The 17,291-nt window shown below is 40.9% G+C and overlaps 1 protein-coding gene and 1 non-coding gene across 10 annotated transcripts in view; one reads left to right on the top strand and one right to left on the bottom strand.

Annotated features, from left to right (window-relative positions):
* The window catches only part of DLGAP1 (DLG associated protein 1), a 533,225-nt gene that overhangs the window by 352,368 nt on the left and 163,566 nt on the right, over positions 1–17,291 (top strand). The gene's annotated exons all lie outside the window — the stretch shown is intronic.
* LOC129549946 (small nucleolar RNA SNORA70) lies at positions 233–366 on the bottom strand. The gene has a single exon (XR_008684747.2). It is a non-coding gene; the product is annotated as a small nucleolar RNA SNORA70 (small nucleolar RNA).

The raw sequence follows: 17,291 nt of genomic DNA, 5'->3' as shown, positions 1-17,291 counted from the left end.
ATCCCCACTTCTTGGAGATGCGGATCTTCTGACAGCCGGGGAACTTGAACTTGGCCCTGCGGAGGGCCCCAGTCACATGCTCCTTGTTCTGCAGGTTGATGCAGATAGACATAAAGACTTGGCCAGTGTGGACCCTGGCCACTTCCCCTTGGGGCTTTCCAAAGGTAACACACACACCTGTCTGGAGCCTAGACTGGGGCCAGCATGCCAGTCATGAATGTCCACTGGAAAGGGCTGTCTCCAAGGTCCCTTAGGGCAACCTGTACAGACAACAGGCTGCATACACTACCAAGGAGGCTACTGTCTGCAGCCACTGCCCACTGCATTCCCAGGGGGAGAAGAGTACTGGAAGGGCTGGAAAAGCAGTTTATTTTTATAAAACCCTTCCAGATCAAGCCACTTTGATGGAAATTTCATATGCCACTCAAAGACGTTGCACTTTTGCCTGTTGAGATATTCTATATTTTTTCAGCTTTTTGACTTAGTAGTTGGAGATGTCAACCTCATTTATGGCCTCTGGTATGTGCCCAGTCCCTCCTATGGCAATATTCCTACCTTGATGGAGAAATGCTAGTCCTGATCAAAGTCAATTTGGGGTTGATTGAGAGGAGAGTCTCACCATTTTCTCTTGTGACTTTTGTGTCTGGAATGCCCAATAAGCTAATATTAAAAGACCTGTAAGGCAAGAGTCTACACAGAGAAATATCTTCAAATAGACAGCTCTGTTTAAACTCACCTTTGGCTGAACTTTCTGTTCACATTTTTTTCTTCATTGATCTTCATCATAAAAATGTTTCTAACTCAACATTAAAATAATCATTACGGAAGATCTTAATAGTGAAATGTCATCATCATTGAAGATATTATCTGTTTGTGGTACCATATCACTCCTGAGTTTAATATGAACATTGAAAATGTTATTCATTCAATGTGGAATCTTAGAAAATAATGCAAACCAACTCATTTATAAAACAGACACAGATTCACAGACATAGAAAACAAACACGGTTACCAAAGGGGAAAGGGGAGGTAGAGGGATAAATTATGGGTAGGGGATTTATAGATACACACCAATATATATAAAATAGATAACCAACAAGGATTTACTATATAGCACAAAGAACTATATTCAATATCTTATAATAACTTATAATGGAAAATAATCTGAAAAGGAATACATATACACATATACATATAACTGAATCACTTAAAACTAACACAATATTGTAAGTCAACTGTAGTTCAATTTTAAAAAATTAAAAAATAGGACTTCCCTGGTGCTCCATCTGCCAATACAGGGACAATGTTTCAATCCCTGGTCTGGGAAGATTCCATTGCCTTGGAGAAGCTAAGCCTGTGCAAAACTACTGAGCCCATGCTCTAGAGTCGCAAGTTGAAACTCTAGTGCTGCAAGTACCGAAGCTCACACACTAAAGCTCATGCTCCCCAACAAGAGAAGTCATCCCAGTGAGAACTAGAGAGTTCTCACACCACCACTAGAGAGTAGCCCCCACTCGCCACAATTAGAGAAAGCCCACAGGCAGCAACAAAGACACAGTGCAGCCAAAAATGAAGATAAAAATAAAAGAAAACAAACTGTTAGTCATCCATAGCTGTATCATCCATCGCAACAGGGTACAGTGGACCTTGCTTCCATCACTGCCCACAGCCACCCTGGTGATCCACACCTGGTCCCTGAGGTACCCCCTCCAGCTGATGGCACTGGCTGCCTAGGCTCCCTCCCCCACAGAACCAGGCCTCCCAAAGGAGGGACCTGTCAGTGGCCACCTGCTGGGGGAACTGGCTAGTGAGGATGTGAATGGTTCTGGAAAACCACAATCTACTCAGTGGAAGCTTCTTCTCCAGCACTCAGACTCCAAGACTTGAAGTCATGTGTTAAACCACACTTCTAAAGTGTATTCTTTTAAGCATTCCAACATTTACATCATCAATTTTCTAGACATAGAAAATAAACAAACCAGCATGAGTTTAATTCCACAAATTCCAAAATGCTTGAGTCTGACAGCACTATAATGCAGTAAGTCATTTGTCTCCCAAACTGATAATTCCCTGGAGATATGTGAAGACACAAATGGATATGTGATTTTACCTACAGAACAGGGACATCAGAAAAACTCACCTAAATATGCCTTTCAGCCTACACCCTTGCACTGACTAGCAGTCCAACATCAGTTATTTTAACTAATTAGGAAAACCTTTTGATCCAATAGTACTTTATGCATGGTGGAGGGAGGGGCGGGGGGGACTCAGTAAATGTTTATCTACTGTTATTGCTGGCAAGGATAGTTAGGCACGTGTTGAATACAGAACACAATTCTAGACTTGGTGTACAGAACACAATTCTAGACTTGGTGGTGGGAAGAAACAAAAACGATGAGAAGCTATGGTCTGTGCAAGCACAGGTTCATCACCACATGTCCTTCTGTCTGGGGAGCTGACAGGGTCTATGAGGCTATTCAGACCCCAACTCATTAGTAGTGAGTCAAGTACTGGGACTAGAGTCGGCCAAGAAACCGGTTTATTAGCTTCCATGAGTTGCATATGAGGACTTTTAAACCTGTCTTATATAGTTATCAACACAGTGCCCTTCCACATAAAATAAAGTCCCATTAAGGAATCTACGGAACGCATCACAAACTCCACTCCGTTACTCTTCCCGCCTCATTTTAAAGCACAAGTGATGCTCTTCTTTTAAACAGAAGATGCTGACACTCATTGGCAGGAACACCCAGGTTTAGGACTAAGAGCCTGGGTCAGCCTAAGGAACAATGAAGTAAGGGCTCTGCAAGGTAGTACTGGAGTGATACAGTTGTTCTCTCCAGGCTGCAGTGCCCGTGAGAATTGCCTGGGAATCCCGCTGACATGCGGATGCAATACACCTCAGGTGGGCCTGGGACTCTGCGTTTGTAACAAGCTCACAGGTGATGCTGGTCCTAGAACCACATTTTGAGCAGCTTGCTTTTGAAAATACCCTGGGAACCTAAATTAATTGTTCTGCAGTGAAGCTCAGAAAGAGAAGAGCAGGTGAAAATAATACCAGAACTCCCAAATGATCCCATAAATGTGTCATTCACCAGAAAAGACTCCTTGTTTCAATATATGTAAATAAAACAGGCAATACAGCTAGATTTTTAAAAAGCAAGCTTATTAACTGTTTTTACCATCAGAGCTCACAGCTGTTATAACATAGATAGATACTGCAATGTAGTCATAATCCTATCTTATTTCAAATTAGTGCCTATTTCCCCCCAATAAGCTTCGCCACTTTCAACTTCACTTCTAGAAATGATAACTCAGAAGTGGAGAGGATTCTTTTTACTTTAGATATTTATCTTGTAAATAAATACAGACAGGGGCCGCCTGTAATCTCTGAAAGGGTCCAGGCTGTTAGTCAACCTCAGTTCTTGCATTAGCAGTGCTACTAACTAGCTGGTTAGACCACAGGCCTCCTCTGAGCCTCAGCTGCACATTTGTGCAGTGAGAGCTTAAGAAAAGATGAACCCCCACCCCCGCCATCAATCCAGGCCCCCGACCTCCTTTGATTCTTTGAGGTCACCAATGGCAAACATTTAACAACTCGATTTGAGCGGACTACCTTGGATTTTCTAGAAGTCCCCCTTTCTTGCATATTGGTCTCCCAGGCTTGTCCTGCAGCAGGTCCGGGACCCCCTGGGCAGCAGCGCCGTCTGCTCATTCCACGGTGTCTACCGCCCCCTGCAGGCGCTCCCCGGGACTGACTCACCTGGTGGTCTGCGAAGGTCTCCTTGGAAATCCAGACTCACTCTTTCCTCCAAGTGGACGCTGGGCATAGGAAAGAGCAGAACAGAAAATAAGTGTCGTTTTCATAAGAGGAGCGACAAAGGACAACTAGTAAAGACCCAGAGGGGCGGAAGGGCCTTCGGGTGTTGGAAAAGGGAAGGACAGGAGGCAAGTCTTAGCTGTCCCCACAGCAGCATCTGTAAAGGGAGATGTACTGTCTAGTCCTCTAGCTCTTTGCCTCCTACACATTGCTTATCAGAATCTCGGGATTTTCCGAGGCAGAATATGCATACTCTATTATGTTACTACCGTAACAGTATATTTTGACCGGAAAGCTTTATATCCCTCATTATGTGTAGGTAAATGATTGTTCAGTGCTTGTCTATAGAAAAGTTAAACCATCCTCAGGAAGCTGAATATTATCTTCCCATTTTCCCTCACTCAAGGCATAAGAAATTACTGTAATTTACCGCGGCACAAAGGTAATAAAAGTGGGTAGAAGTCGTCTTTTCAACATCTAAGCACATTTCTGGGAGCGCTTTCGACTGCCAACAGCCCTAATTATTACCATCTTTGTACCTAATTGATTTAGTCACAGTCCATGTGGTCATTTGAGTACTATTTGATTCTGATGATAAAGGATTAATGGGCCATGTCTCCATTTTGCTCACAAATGCTTTAGAGTGTGTTTCTGCCTTGTATTGTAGGCAATTATGCTTTCTGTGCAGAATCTGTGAAGTTAATGATTCTTCACATTTCCTGAAAAACGTTTTTCTTTTTTTTCTTTTTGTTCAGATGAGTGGGTAGTTACTTTCTCTCTAAATATGAGTTTCAGAACCATTGTATTTCTACAGCTATAGCAGATGTAAAGCATAGCCGATGAATGTGCATTCCTGTGTGTTTCATGAGACGTCGAAATTGTGTTTTAAGGACTTCCCTGGCACTCCAGTGATTAATGCCGGATGTGTGGGTTCCATCCTTGACTGGGGAAATAATATCCCACATGCCACTTTGGACAGGGAAAAATTTTAAAATAAAAAATTTTTATGTGGTCCCCTCATCTTTTTCATGTCTTAATTAAGGCATCAGTGTGACTCTAATGGTAGTGGCCAGTGAAGTGTTGGAACGGCAGGGGGCAGAGAAACAGAATCCAGTTACTAGAAACTACCTGCATCTTCCAGAGAATCAGAGAAAGAGGATAGTCCCACTGTCCCTCGACTCCTGCCTACCTCCCTTTCCCCTGACCACAGCGCTGACCCACTCCTCAGGAAGATGGAATATTCGAGAAGCCTCAGGCAATGGTGCCTAATCAGCCCTCAAGCCCACACCCATGATTACATTCTTGGTATTTATATGCATTACAAGTTGATCACCATGCTAAAGTCTAGTAAGCATCCCTCAGGGCACAAAATTATTACACTATTATTGACTGTATTCCATTTGTAGGGGCTCCCCTCATAGCTCAGTCGGTAAAGAATCTGCCTGCACTGCAGGAGACCCGGATTCAATTCCTGGGTTGGGAAGATCCTCTTGAGAAGGCAATGGCAACCCACTCCAGTATTTTCACCTGGAGAATCCCATAGACAGAGGAGCCTGGCAGGCTACAGTCCATGGGATCACAAGAGTCAGACGCGACTTAGCGACTAAACCACCACCACCACTCCGTATGTGGTATGTGACCTCCCTGTGACTTCTTTATTTTAGAACTGGAAGTCTGCACTCTTAATCCCCTTCACTTTGGTCAGCCAGCCCTCCACTGCCCTCCCCTCCGACATCCACCCATGTGTTCTCTGTATCTGCGTATCTGTCTGTTTCATTTCTTCCTTTGTTCTTTAAGACTCCACATATAAATGAAATCAGATGGCATTTGTCTTTCCCTGTGTAACATTTCATTTAGCATAGTACCCTCTAGATCCATCCGTTTTCATGGCAGTTGGCAGGATTTCATTCCTTTTTCTGGCTGAGTAGTATTTCTCTCTCTCTCTGTGTGTGTGTGTGTGTGTGTGTGTGTGTGTGTGTGTAAAACACATCTTTATCCATTCATCTGTTGATGGGCACTTAGGTTGGTATTGTAGATAATACTGCAGTGAACATAAGTGTGCATATATCTTTTCAAATTAGTGGTTTCATTTTCATTTTCTTCGGATAAATACCCAGAAATGGACTTGCTGTATCACAAGTACATGCTTAAGGCATGCATTACTCGTTACCACAGACACAGACCCTGCTTCGTCATGGCAGAAGTTTAAAAATCCGGAGATTAACTTGGTTCTCCTTATTCTCAGGTGTGAACATAGTTCCAACATTCAGCTTTGGATTAGGTGAGAAATCACATTATTAGTTTCTTCTATATTCTAATCTGTTCATGGTCTGAGGGTGGAGTTATTTTTTAATTAAATTTTTACCTTGGCAGAGTGCAGAATCACATATAGTAATAAAAATAATACAGGGAGATCCCCTGTCCCCTTTACACAGTTTCCTCTGATGAAAACATCTTGCAGAACTGTACAGCCAGGATGCTGACGTAGTCAAAATACAAAACCTTTCACCATGCTCTGAGGATTCCTCCAGGCTGTGCTGAGTGGTCCTGCGTAATCAGGGTGTACCACAGTTTGTTTAGTCATTCAACTGTTGAAGTACATCTGGGTTGTTCCCAATTTATTATGGATAAAGCTGTGAAAACATTCCTGTGGAGGCTTTTCAGTGAATATAGGCTTCATTTCTCTAAGATAAATTCCCAGGAATACAATGGTTATTCATATAATAGTTGCATGTTTCATTTTTGAAGGAGCTGTCATACTATTTTTTAGAGTGGCTGCACCATTTTATATTCCCACGAGCAATCCATGAGTGATTCTGTTTCTTTAAATCCTCGTCAGTATTTGTGGTCATTATTTTTTCTTAGATTAGTCATTTTGATCGGTGTGTAGTGCTTTCTCATGGATTCTATTTGCGTTTCCTCAGTAGCTTTTGGAGAAGGCAACGGCAACCCACTCCAGTACTCTTGCCTGGAAAATCCCATGGGGTCGCTAAGAGTCGGACACGACTGAGCAACTTCACTTTCACTTTTCACTTTCCTGCATCGGAGAAGGAAATGGCAACCCACTCTGGTGTTCTTGCCTGGAGAATCCCAGGGACGGGGGAGCCTGGTGGGCTGCTGTCTATGGGGTTGCAGAGTCGGACACGACTGAAGTGACTTAGCAGCAGCAGCAGCAGTTGCTTTTGATGTTGACCCTTTTCTTGGGCTTATTTGTGAAATGTCTCTTTCCATCTTTTGCCCATTTGCTGATTGGGCTTTTTGGGTTTTAAAGGTACTTTTTTTTATAGAAACTATAAGTTATTTGTCTTATGTGTGATGTTCAAATATCTTCTCATGTCTAGCTTGGTTTTTTTTACTTTAACAGTCTTTCACAGAGGAAAAGCTTTTGATTTGTGCCAAATCTAAGAACCTAGTCTAGAACCCTAAAGATTTTCTTTAATGTTTTTTCCCCCTAAAAGTCTACTTTACATTCAAGTCCAGGATCCATTTTTAGTTTATTCTTATGTAAGGTGTGAGACTTAAAGTTCAAAGTAAATATCTATGGATGTTTACTCCAACACCATTTATGAAAATGCTATATTTCCTCCTTGAATTGCTTTTGCACTTTTGTCAATAATCAGGTGGACATATTTCTGTCGGTTTATTTCTAGATTCTCCATTCTGTTCCATTGATCTGTGTGTCAAACTCCCCACAAAAAGAGTAGAGTAAATCCCACTTTACTCTTAAAAAATATTTTAGCTATCCTAGTTCCTTTAACTTTCCGTGTAAATTTTAGAACAGTCTTGTCTATATCTACAAAAGTATGTGATGTTGATAGGAAATGCATTAAACCTGCATATCAATTTGGGGGAAATTGACATCTTGACTGTGTTGAGTATTTAAATTCATAAATATGGTATGCATCTGGATTTATCTAGATCTTTGATTTCTTTCATCAGTGTTACTTAGTTTCCAGTATGCAAGTCCTGCACATGTTTTGTTTACAACATGTGGTCAGACTACACCTAAGTATTTTAAAGTGATTGTAAATGGCCTTGCATATCTACTTTCAGTGTCCATATGTTCAGGCTGGTATTTAGAAATACAGTTGATTTTTGTAGCCTCTTATAGCCTATGACTTTGCTAAATTTACTTACTAGTTCAGGAATTTTTGGCAGATTCCTTGGGATTTTCTATGTTGGCAATCATGTCACCTACAATAGGGATGGTTTTATTTCTTCTTTCCTAATGTGTATGTTTTTTGTTTCCTTACTGCACTGGCTAGGGCTTCTAGCACAATGTTGAGTAAGAATGGTGAGAATGGACATCGTTGCCTTGTTGCTAGCTGTAGGTTTTTTGTAGATAATCTTTGTCAAATTGAGTACGTTCCCTTTTATTTCTATTTTTCTGAAAGGTTTTATAATGAATGAGTTGTTGTCAAATGCGGTTTCGGCATCAGTCAGTAAGATTGTGTAATTTTCCCCCTTTAGCTTATTAATAAGGTGGATTACATTGACTGATCTTCAAATTTTAAACCAGCCTTGCATCTCTGCAAGTGGAATGCCCATCTAAGTAAAATAAATTTGACCTGCTCTTGGTATGCTGCTACTGCTGCTAAGTCACTTCAGTCGTGTCCGACTCTATGTGACCCCATAGATGGAAGCCCACCAGGCTCCCCCATCCCTGGGATTCTTCAGGCAAGAACACTGGAGTGGGTTGCCATTTCCTTCTCCAGGTATATAATTCTCTTGGTATATAATTCTTTATATACGTTGCTGAATTCTATTTGCCAGCGTTTTATTAAGGACATTTCTGTCTTTATTCACAAGATCTGTGGTTTTCTTTTTCTGCTTTTGATATCAGGGTAATGCTAGCTTCATAAAATGAGTCAGGAAACATTAACTTCCCTTCTGTTTTCTAGAAAAGATTTTGTATAATTGGTTTTAATTTGGTTTTAAATTTTGGTAGAATTCTCCTGTGAAAACACCTGGGCCGGATATTTTTTTCGGGTGAGTTTTTAATTAAAAATTTGATATATTTATGAGTTACAGCTCTGTTGACTGTTTAATATTCGGTGAATTTGGTCCTTTTGTTTTTCAAAGAATTGGTCCATTTCATCTAAACTGTCAAATGTATCTGTGTACAGTCATTCATAGTATCCCTTTGTTATCATTTTGATGTCTGAAGTGATGAACTTTGTCTCATTCCTCATAATGATTTGTGTCTTCTTTTATTCATTGTTAGGCAAGAGTTTGTCAATTTTATTGATCTTTTCAAAGAATCAGCTGTTTCACTGATTTTCTATATTGTTTTTCTCTTTTCAATTTCAATGATTTTTGCCCTTATCTCTATAATTTTCTTCCTTTTTTAAGAAATGACATGTATCATTTTTAATCTTTATTGAATTTGTTACAGTATTGTTTCTGGTTGTTTTTTTTTTTTTAACATTTTGGTTTTCTGGCCACGAGGCATGCGGGATCTTAGCTCCCCGACCAGGGATTGAACCTACATGCCCTGCATTGGCAGGTGATGTCCTAACCACTGGACCACCAGGGATGTCCCTCTTCCTTTTTTCGAGTTTATTTTGCTCTTTTCAAGATTCAGGAGGTAAAACTTATTGGTTTGAGACTTTTCTTCTTATCTAACTTACACATTTAGTACCATCGGTTTTCCTCTCTGCATTGCTTCAGCTATGCCCCCACAAAATTTGATATGTTGTATTTCAATTTTCACTCCGTCCAGTGTATTTTTAGATTTCCATTGAGGCTTCCTCTTAGATCCACAAGTTATTTAGCTTTGGGTGTTTAGCTTCCATGTGTTTAGAGATATTCTTGTTATCTTCCTGTTTTTCAATTCTCATGCAGCTCCACCGTGATCAGAGGGCATGCTGTATATAATTTTTTTTAATTGGTGGAAGCTTCATTTTATGGCCCAGAATATGGTCTACATTTGTATATGTCCCATGAATACTTGGAAAGAATGTGTAGTGTGCTGTTCTTGGATGAAGGGTTCTCTAAATGTCAGTTTGACTCTTGGTTGATAGAGTTGAGTTCTTCTATTAATATTAATATATCCTTGCTGATTTTGTCAAGTTGCTCTATCAATTGATGAAAAGTGGTTGTTGAAGTCTCTAACTATAATGATGGATTTTTCCATCACTCAGTTCTGTCACTTTTTGCTTCACTTATTTTGCAATTCTGTCATTTAATTCATACATATTTGGGATTGTCTTTTTGATGGATCAGCTCTTTAACCACTATGTGATATCCCTCTGGTCATTTTCTTTACCACAAGCTTTAATGGTAAAATTTCTTTATCTGATATTAATAGAGTCACTGTTGTTTTCCTTTGATTAATGTTTGCATGGTACAACTTTTTCTCTTTTGGCTTTCAGTTTATACCTTTATATTTGAAGTATGTTCCTTCTTTTTGTTGTTGTTCAGTTGCTCAGTCATGTCTGACTCTTTGCAACCCCATGGACTGCAGCACGCCGGGCTTCCCTGTCCTTCACTATCTCCCAGAGTTTTCTGAAACTCACATCCACCAAGTCGGTGATGCATACCATCCAACCATTTCATCTTCTGTTGCTCCCTTTCCCTCCTGCCCTTAATCTTTCCCAGCATCAGGGTCTTTGCCAATGAGTCAGCTCTTCACATCAGGTGGCCAAATTATTGGAGCTTCAGCTTCAGCATCAGTCCTTCCAATGAATATTCAGGGTTGATTTCCTTTAGGATTGACTGGTTTGATCTCCTTGCTGTCCAAGGGACTCACAAGAGTCTTCTCCAACACCACAGTTCAAAAGCCTCAATTCTTCAGTGCTCAGCTTTCTTTATGGTCTAACTCTCACATCCATACATGACTACTGGAAAAACCATAACTTTGATTATAGGAACCTTTGTCAGCAAACTGATGTCTCTGCTTTTTAATATGCTGTCTAGGTTCATCATTAGACAGCTTATAGTTGGGTCATGTTTTTTAATCCTGCCTGCAACTCTTTTAATTCATGCATTCAACTAGTTACATTTAACTTAATCCTATCTTAGGATTTAAGGCTTCCATTTTATTTTCTTAATTTTCTGATTTTCTGGTTAGTTTTTACTTTTTTATTTCCCTGGGTTTTTTCCTGATTTGTTAGGGGAAACTTGAATATTTTTTAGAATTCCATTTTGATTTATCTATAGTGCTTTCTGGTGTATCTTTTTGTATAGCTTTTTTAGTGGTAGCTTTAGGAATTATAACTTATCACAGTGTATTGGAATCATCATTCTTACCAGTCTGAGTGAAGTGTGGAAACTATGCCTCCAATCACAGCAGTCATTGTCTAAAATAGTTCTGTCTTATGTGAGGTTGGGTCAAAATGTAAGCATTTGTATCATGTAGCTAAAGCCAAAGAGCCAAACTAGGATGTGATCTACCATAAATTATTCAGGTTACACCATAATATAATTATCTAAGCACTGTTTTATTTGAGAAAGGGGCATCTTTTTCTAATTTGTACAGAAGTACTGCATAGGTGAGAAGCAGCCCTAAATGTCTAGGAACCATGTTTACATTCGGTTGCAATATACTTCCCCAATACGTAATAGCTTTCTGAGTTAAAACTTAATTGAATTGAGCATACAAAAAGAATATGGCCAACTACCTAAGCCCAGATTAGAACCAAAACTAGGTAACTGCCACAAATAAGACGCAAATACATAAAGCCAAGACAATTTAATTTCCATCTAAAGGAATGCAGATGTCATTGTAGAATCAATATTGGTAATATTTTAAGAACCATAGGGAAAGTGCCAGAAAAGAAATAAATATTATCTCAGTTTTCTAAAGAGAGGATTCTAAAAATTTCAAATAGTTAATCTAATGTAAATCCCTGGGGCAACTTCAGAATGGATTTTTAAACAGATGGTTTATGATGATTTAGAAAAGAAGGAGCCAGCATAGACTGACTAAAAAGGAACATATAGGACTGCCTATGATTTAGAAAAGAAGGAGCCAGCATAGACTGACTAAAAAGGAACATATAGGACTGCCTGTATTTTTCCTCTCTGAACTGGTTGAGACATATCAGAGGAATGGAACTGCATTTTAAACATTTACACAGTAGATCCCAATAGGCTTGCAGGAAAAAACTGACATCGGAGAAGCATGGGCTGGGTCACAGAGGTACATGATAAAGAGCCTAACAAAGACTGTGCTGTTAATGGACTGAGCCAACTCCAAAGACAATGGATTTGCCCGATCCTAGTCAGTAATTTTAGAGAAGGAAATGGCAACCCACTCCAGTGTTCTTGCCTGGAGAATCCCAGGGACGGGGGAGCCTGGTGGGCTTCTGTCCGTGGGGGTCACACAGAGTCGGACACGACTGAAGTGACGCAGCAGCAGCAGCAGCAGCAGCAGCAGCAGTCAGTAATTTTACAGGTGATGGGGCAAGAAAATACGTGGCATGCTTATGGGGAAGCCACAAGGTAGTTAAGATGACAGAAATCAGATAGGCCAAGCTTCCAATTCTAAGTTTACAAACTCATCAGCCTCAGTTTCCTCATCTATAAAATAGGAATAATAATGTTTCATAACTGTTAGAATGATTCATAACATTGGTGTGCTAACTGAATAAGACATTATAGGTAAAGCATGGAACTTTGTAACACTCACTGACTTGGGGTTTTATTACACTTGTTTCTGTTATCACATTTGCTGATGACACAACTAGCAAGAATAGTTGATACGGACTTCCCTGGTGGCACAGTGGATGGGAATCCACCTGCCAGTGTGGATTTGATCCCTGTTCTGGAAAGATTCCATGTGCTGTGGAACAACTAAGCCCTTGATCTGCAACTACTGAGCTCGTGTGCCGCAACTTCTAAAACCCACGCAGCCTGGATCCTGTGCTCCACCAGAGAAGCCATCACAATGAGAAGCCTGCTCACCGCAACGAAGAGTAGCCTTCACTCGCTGCAACCAGAGAAAGCCCACGCACGGCAATGAAGACCCAGTGCAACCAAAAACAAAAAAAGGAATAGAGCACATATGTTGCATATATTGTATGGGGTTGACAGGAGAAACCTTGGTGTCAATTTCACAGGAAGAAAAGGATCAAAAATCATAATGACTTAACATTCTTTGAGGTGAAGATCTAAAAGTTGTCTGAAGGCATGTACACATTGCTACATTTAAAATGGATAACCAACAAGGTCCTACTGTATAGCACATGGAACTCTATTCAATGTTATGTGGCAGCCTGGATGAGAAGGGAGTTTGGGGGATTCATATATATGTATGGCTGAGTCCCTCTGCTGTCTACTTGAAACTATCATGACATTGTTAATCAGCTATACTCCAATACAAAATAATAAGTTTAAAAAATAATAAATAAATAAAAGTTGTCCAAAGGAAGCTTACCAGAAGCCAACAGGGTGACCATAAGCAAAACAATAAGTCCAAAGCTTTTTAGACTTCACCCCATGATGATTTTCTACAGAACTGAAAGCAATAGCCATTCTGTATTCCACTCTTGTCAGCCCATATTTGAAAGGTTGAGATTGGTTCCAGGTACTCTGTTGTCAAAGAAAAAATAACAAATTGGACCTACTTTAGAGATGAGTTATCAAGGTAGTAGAGCGCGTACAAATCTTGACACACAAGGACCAGATGGAGGACATGTCACCAGGAAAAGAGAGACTTAGCTAGGATTTGACACCTGTGTTCTAAACAACTGAAGACTGACACATGGATGGGAGGGAGGTCTTCTTTGAGACCTGTTGAGAGGCTAGAAGTGAGTGCAGACACAGAGCATCCAACAAGAGGGATTAGAAGAAAACCAACACTAACAGAATTATTTAAGACTGTCTTTACTTGCATTTTTCTCTTCCTAAAGTTAAGTCAGAATGTGAAGCACTTTATGAAAAAATCTATCAAAAGACTTTCACACAGGCTTTAATGACTGCAATTTGTCAATGTCAGCTTACATCTGTGTAAGTACACCTCTTCTGCCCCAACACTTTTTAAATCGAAAGAAACACTCTCCCTTCAGCTCAGAGCAGCATTTACATCCCTCCTAAGAATCTGGGCTCTTTACTAACTAGTACATTTGAATTGTCATCCCATCTTCCTTAGTGATGACATTATTTCTTTCCTTAACCGGTTCATAGACTGACACTCCTGTCAACAGTCTTTCTGTAATCTCTAACTGCTTGTAGAATTATTTTCCTGGATGTCTTAATCATGGCAATGCAATTTAGTCTCAATGTTACTGTATCAAGTTTTAATTACATTACTGTTTTGCATTCACTGAAGTGAAGTGAAGTCGCTCAGTCGTGTCTGACTCTTTGCGACCCCATGGACTGTAGCCTACCAGGCTCCTCCGTCCCTGGGATTCTCCAGGCAGGAATACTGGAGTGAGTTGCCATTTCCTTCTCCAGGAGATCTTCCCAACCCAGGGATCAAACCCAGGTCTCCCGTATTGCAGGCAGACGCTTTACCACCTGAGCCACCAGGGAAGCTCTTGCAATCACTAGAGCAGTAAAATTATACTCAGATTTATTACTATACTTTTCACCAAACAAAAGAAGTATTTTTCTGTTTTCAGCCATAGCAATAATAGTTCCTGAAATACTACATTATCGTGTGTCCCTAAAACTTACTTTAAATGATCAATAGAGTATCTTTTTGGAGGAAAAATAATGACAGTTTGTTTTTATTATTTTGGTCCCCAAAGTTGCTGGTAACTTAATTGGTAAGAAATGAAATAGAAAAGTTAAGTACTTCTGTTAAAGTAAGATTTCTACTTTCAAGTATATACTCGAAAGAATTGAAAGCAGGGACTCAAGCAGATATTTGTACACTTAGATTATGGCAGTGTTATTCACAATAGCTAACAGGTAGAAGCAATCCAAGTGTCTGTTGATGGATGAATGAATAAACAAAATGTGGTGTATAGAATGATGGAATATTATTAAGTAATATTAAGGCAAGGAAATTCTGACACATGCTGCAACATGGGTGAACCTTGAAGACATTACGCTAAGCATAACAAGCCAGACACACACTATGATTCCACTTATGTGAGGTACTTAAGAGTCGTCGAACTCATAGAGGCAGAGAGTAAGATGGCCAGGGAAGGCAGGACGGGGACTTAGTGTTTAATGGGTGCAGAGTTTCAGTTTAAGATGATGATAAGGTTTTGTGGTTAGATGATGGTGACGGTTGTACAACATGGTGAAAGCTCTTAATGCTACCCAACTGTACACTTAAAAATGGATGATGGACTATTACTCAGCTATAAAAAAAGAACACATTTAAAAAAAGAAAAGAACACTTGAGTCAGTGATTAGTGAGGTGGATGAACCCAGAGCCTCGGGTACAGAGTGAAATAAGTCACAAAGAGAAAGACAAATATTGTATTTGTTTGGAATCTAGAAAGATGGTACTGATGAACCTATTTGCAGGGAGCGATGGAGACGCAGACATAGAGAACGGACTTGTGGACACAGTGGGGGAAGGAGAGGGTGGAGAGCATTGAGAGAGGAGCATGGAGGCGTGCACATTACAATATGTAAAACAGACAGCCAGTGGGGATTTGCCGTGTGATGCAGGGAGCTCAGCCCAGTGCTCTGTGACAACCTAGAGGGGTGGGATGGGGTGGGATGTGGGAAGGAAGTTCAAGAGGGAGTGGACATATGTGTACCTGTGGCTGATTCATGTTGATGTATGGCAGAAACAAACACAATATTATAAAGCAATTATCCTCCAATCAGAGGATATTTTCAAACCAAAAAATGGTTAAAATGGTGGGTTTTATGTTATTTATGTTTGCCACAATGAGAGAGAGATGCTAATTGTCCAGTAAATTCTCACAGCCCTAAGGGACCTTCCTTAGTTAAGGTGGTTAAGTCCAGCGGTTAAGACTCTGCCTTCCAATGCAGGGGCTGAGGGTGTCATCCCTGGGTGGGGAATTAAGATCCCATATACCTTGCGGTGGACTTCCTAGGTGGCGCTAGTGATAAAGAACCCGCCTGCCAATGCAGGCAACATAAGAGACATGAGTTCGATCCCTGGGTCGGGAAGACTCCCTGGAGGAGGGCATAGCAACCCACTCCAGTATTCTTGCTTGGAGAATCCCATGAACAGAGGACCCTGGCAGGCTACAGTCCATGGGGTCGCAAAGAGGCAGACATGACTGAGCAACTAAGCACATACACACCTACTCCAGTATTCTTGCCTGGAGAATCCAGTGGACAGAGGAGCCTGGCGGGCTACAGTCCATGGGGTCACAAAGAGTCAGACACGACTTAAGGGACTTAGCAAGAATGCAGGCATGCCATGCGATGCTGCCAAGAGAAAGAAAAATGCTCACAGCTCTATAAGGCAGTATTGTTCTCTATTTTTAAACAAGGAGGAAGTGTGGCTTCCCCAGTACCATGGAGCCAACTGAGATTCGAAGCCAGCTTGTTATAACACGGAGCCAAGTTCAGCAGAGCAAGTTCCCCACTGTGAAACTGCTTGATCGACTCCTGGTTTTCTTGCAGAGCAGACGGATTCTTTACCACTGAGCCACCAGTGGCAACTGCCACTCCACAAATCTCATTTCTCTCTGAATTATTTTAATCAATTTAGTGATCATTTTGGTCCTAATCAAGCTAAAGGGAAGAGAATTGTAGGAATCATTTTGAGGTAATACATAAGACTTGCTTTTATAAAACTGACTACCCAGAACCAAAGAAAGCAAAAGAGCCCCGTGCTGCAGCTGCTGTTCAGTTCTAGGCGGGATCTGCCTTCATGGACACATACTGTGTACTCACACAGACCTCCTTGGATGCTAAAAGCATACCTGAGCTCCCAAATTCCTGCATGCAAGTCTTTGAAGCAATTCTTTGTGTATGAAGCACTGTATCCTCAGTCAGCCATCAATAAAACTCTGCTGGGCACATCTGAATATTAAGAAAGGTTCTTTCCTTACTGCTCCCAAAGAGAGAAATCAATTCCCATGGGTCTGACTATAGTCTATATAACATGATGAGAGGAGTTACTGTCCTGCTTAGGGCTTCCCTGGTGGCTCAGATGGTAAACAATCTGCCTGCAATGCAGGAGACCTGGGTTTGATCCCTGGGTGGGGAAGACCCCCTGGAGAAGGAAATGGTAACCCATTCCAGTATTCTGGCCTGGATAATTCCATGGACAGAAAAGCCTGGCAGGCTACAGTCCATGGGGTCACAAAGAGTAGGACATGACTGAGTGACTAACACTTTCCATCACTGAGGAATAGATCTCCAAAGGGACCTACCTGTCCCCTCAAGTCTTTACCTTCCATGGTGCCTTGATTCTCTTCAGGTCCTCATCAGGGTCTTACTGGGTTTCTTGTCACAATGCCTGGATGGACTTCAGACTCTCCACACTCCCCCCCACACACTTATTCAACACATTTTTAAGGAGATCTAATAATATGATGCAAAGAGCCAGCTCATTGGAAAAGACCCTGATGCTGGGAAAGACTGA

The sequence above is a fragment of the Moschus berezovskii genome, chromosome 28 (assembly GCF_049115385.1).
Source record: "Moschus berezovskii isolate FMDL1 chromosome 28, NW_MosBer_1.0, whole genome shotgun sequence".
Classification (NCBI taxonomy): domain Eukaryota; kingdom Metazoa; phylum Chordata; class Mammalia; order Artiodactyla; family Moschidae; genus Moschus; species Moschus berezovskii.
This window is presented reverse-complemented; position numbering and strand designations above follow the sequence as displayed.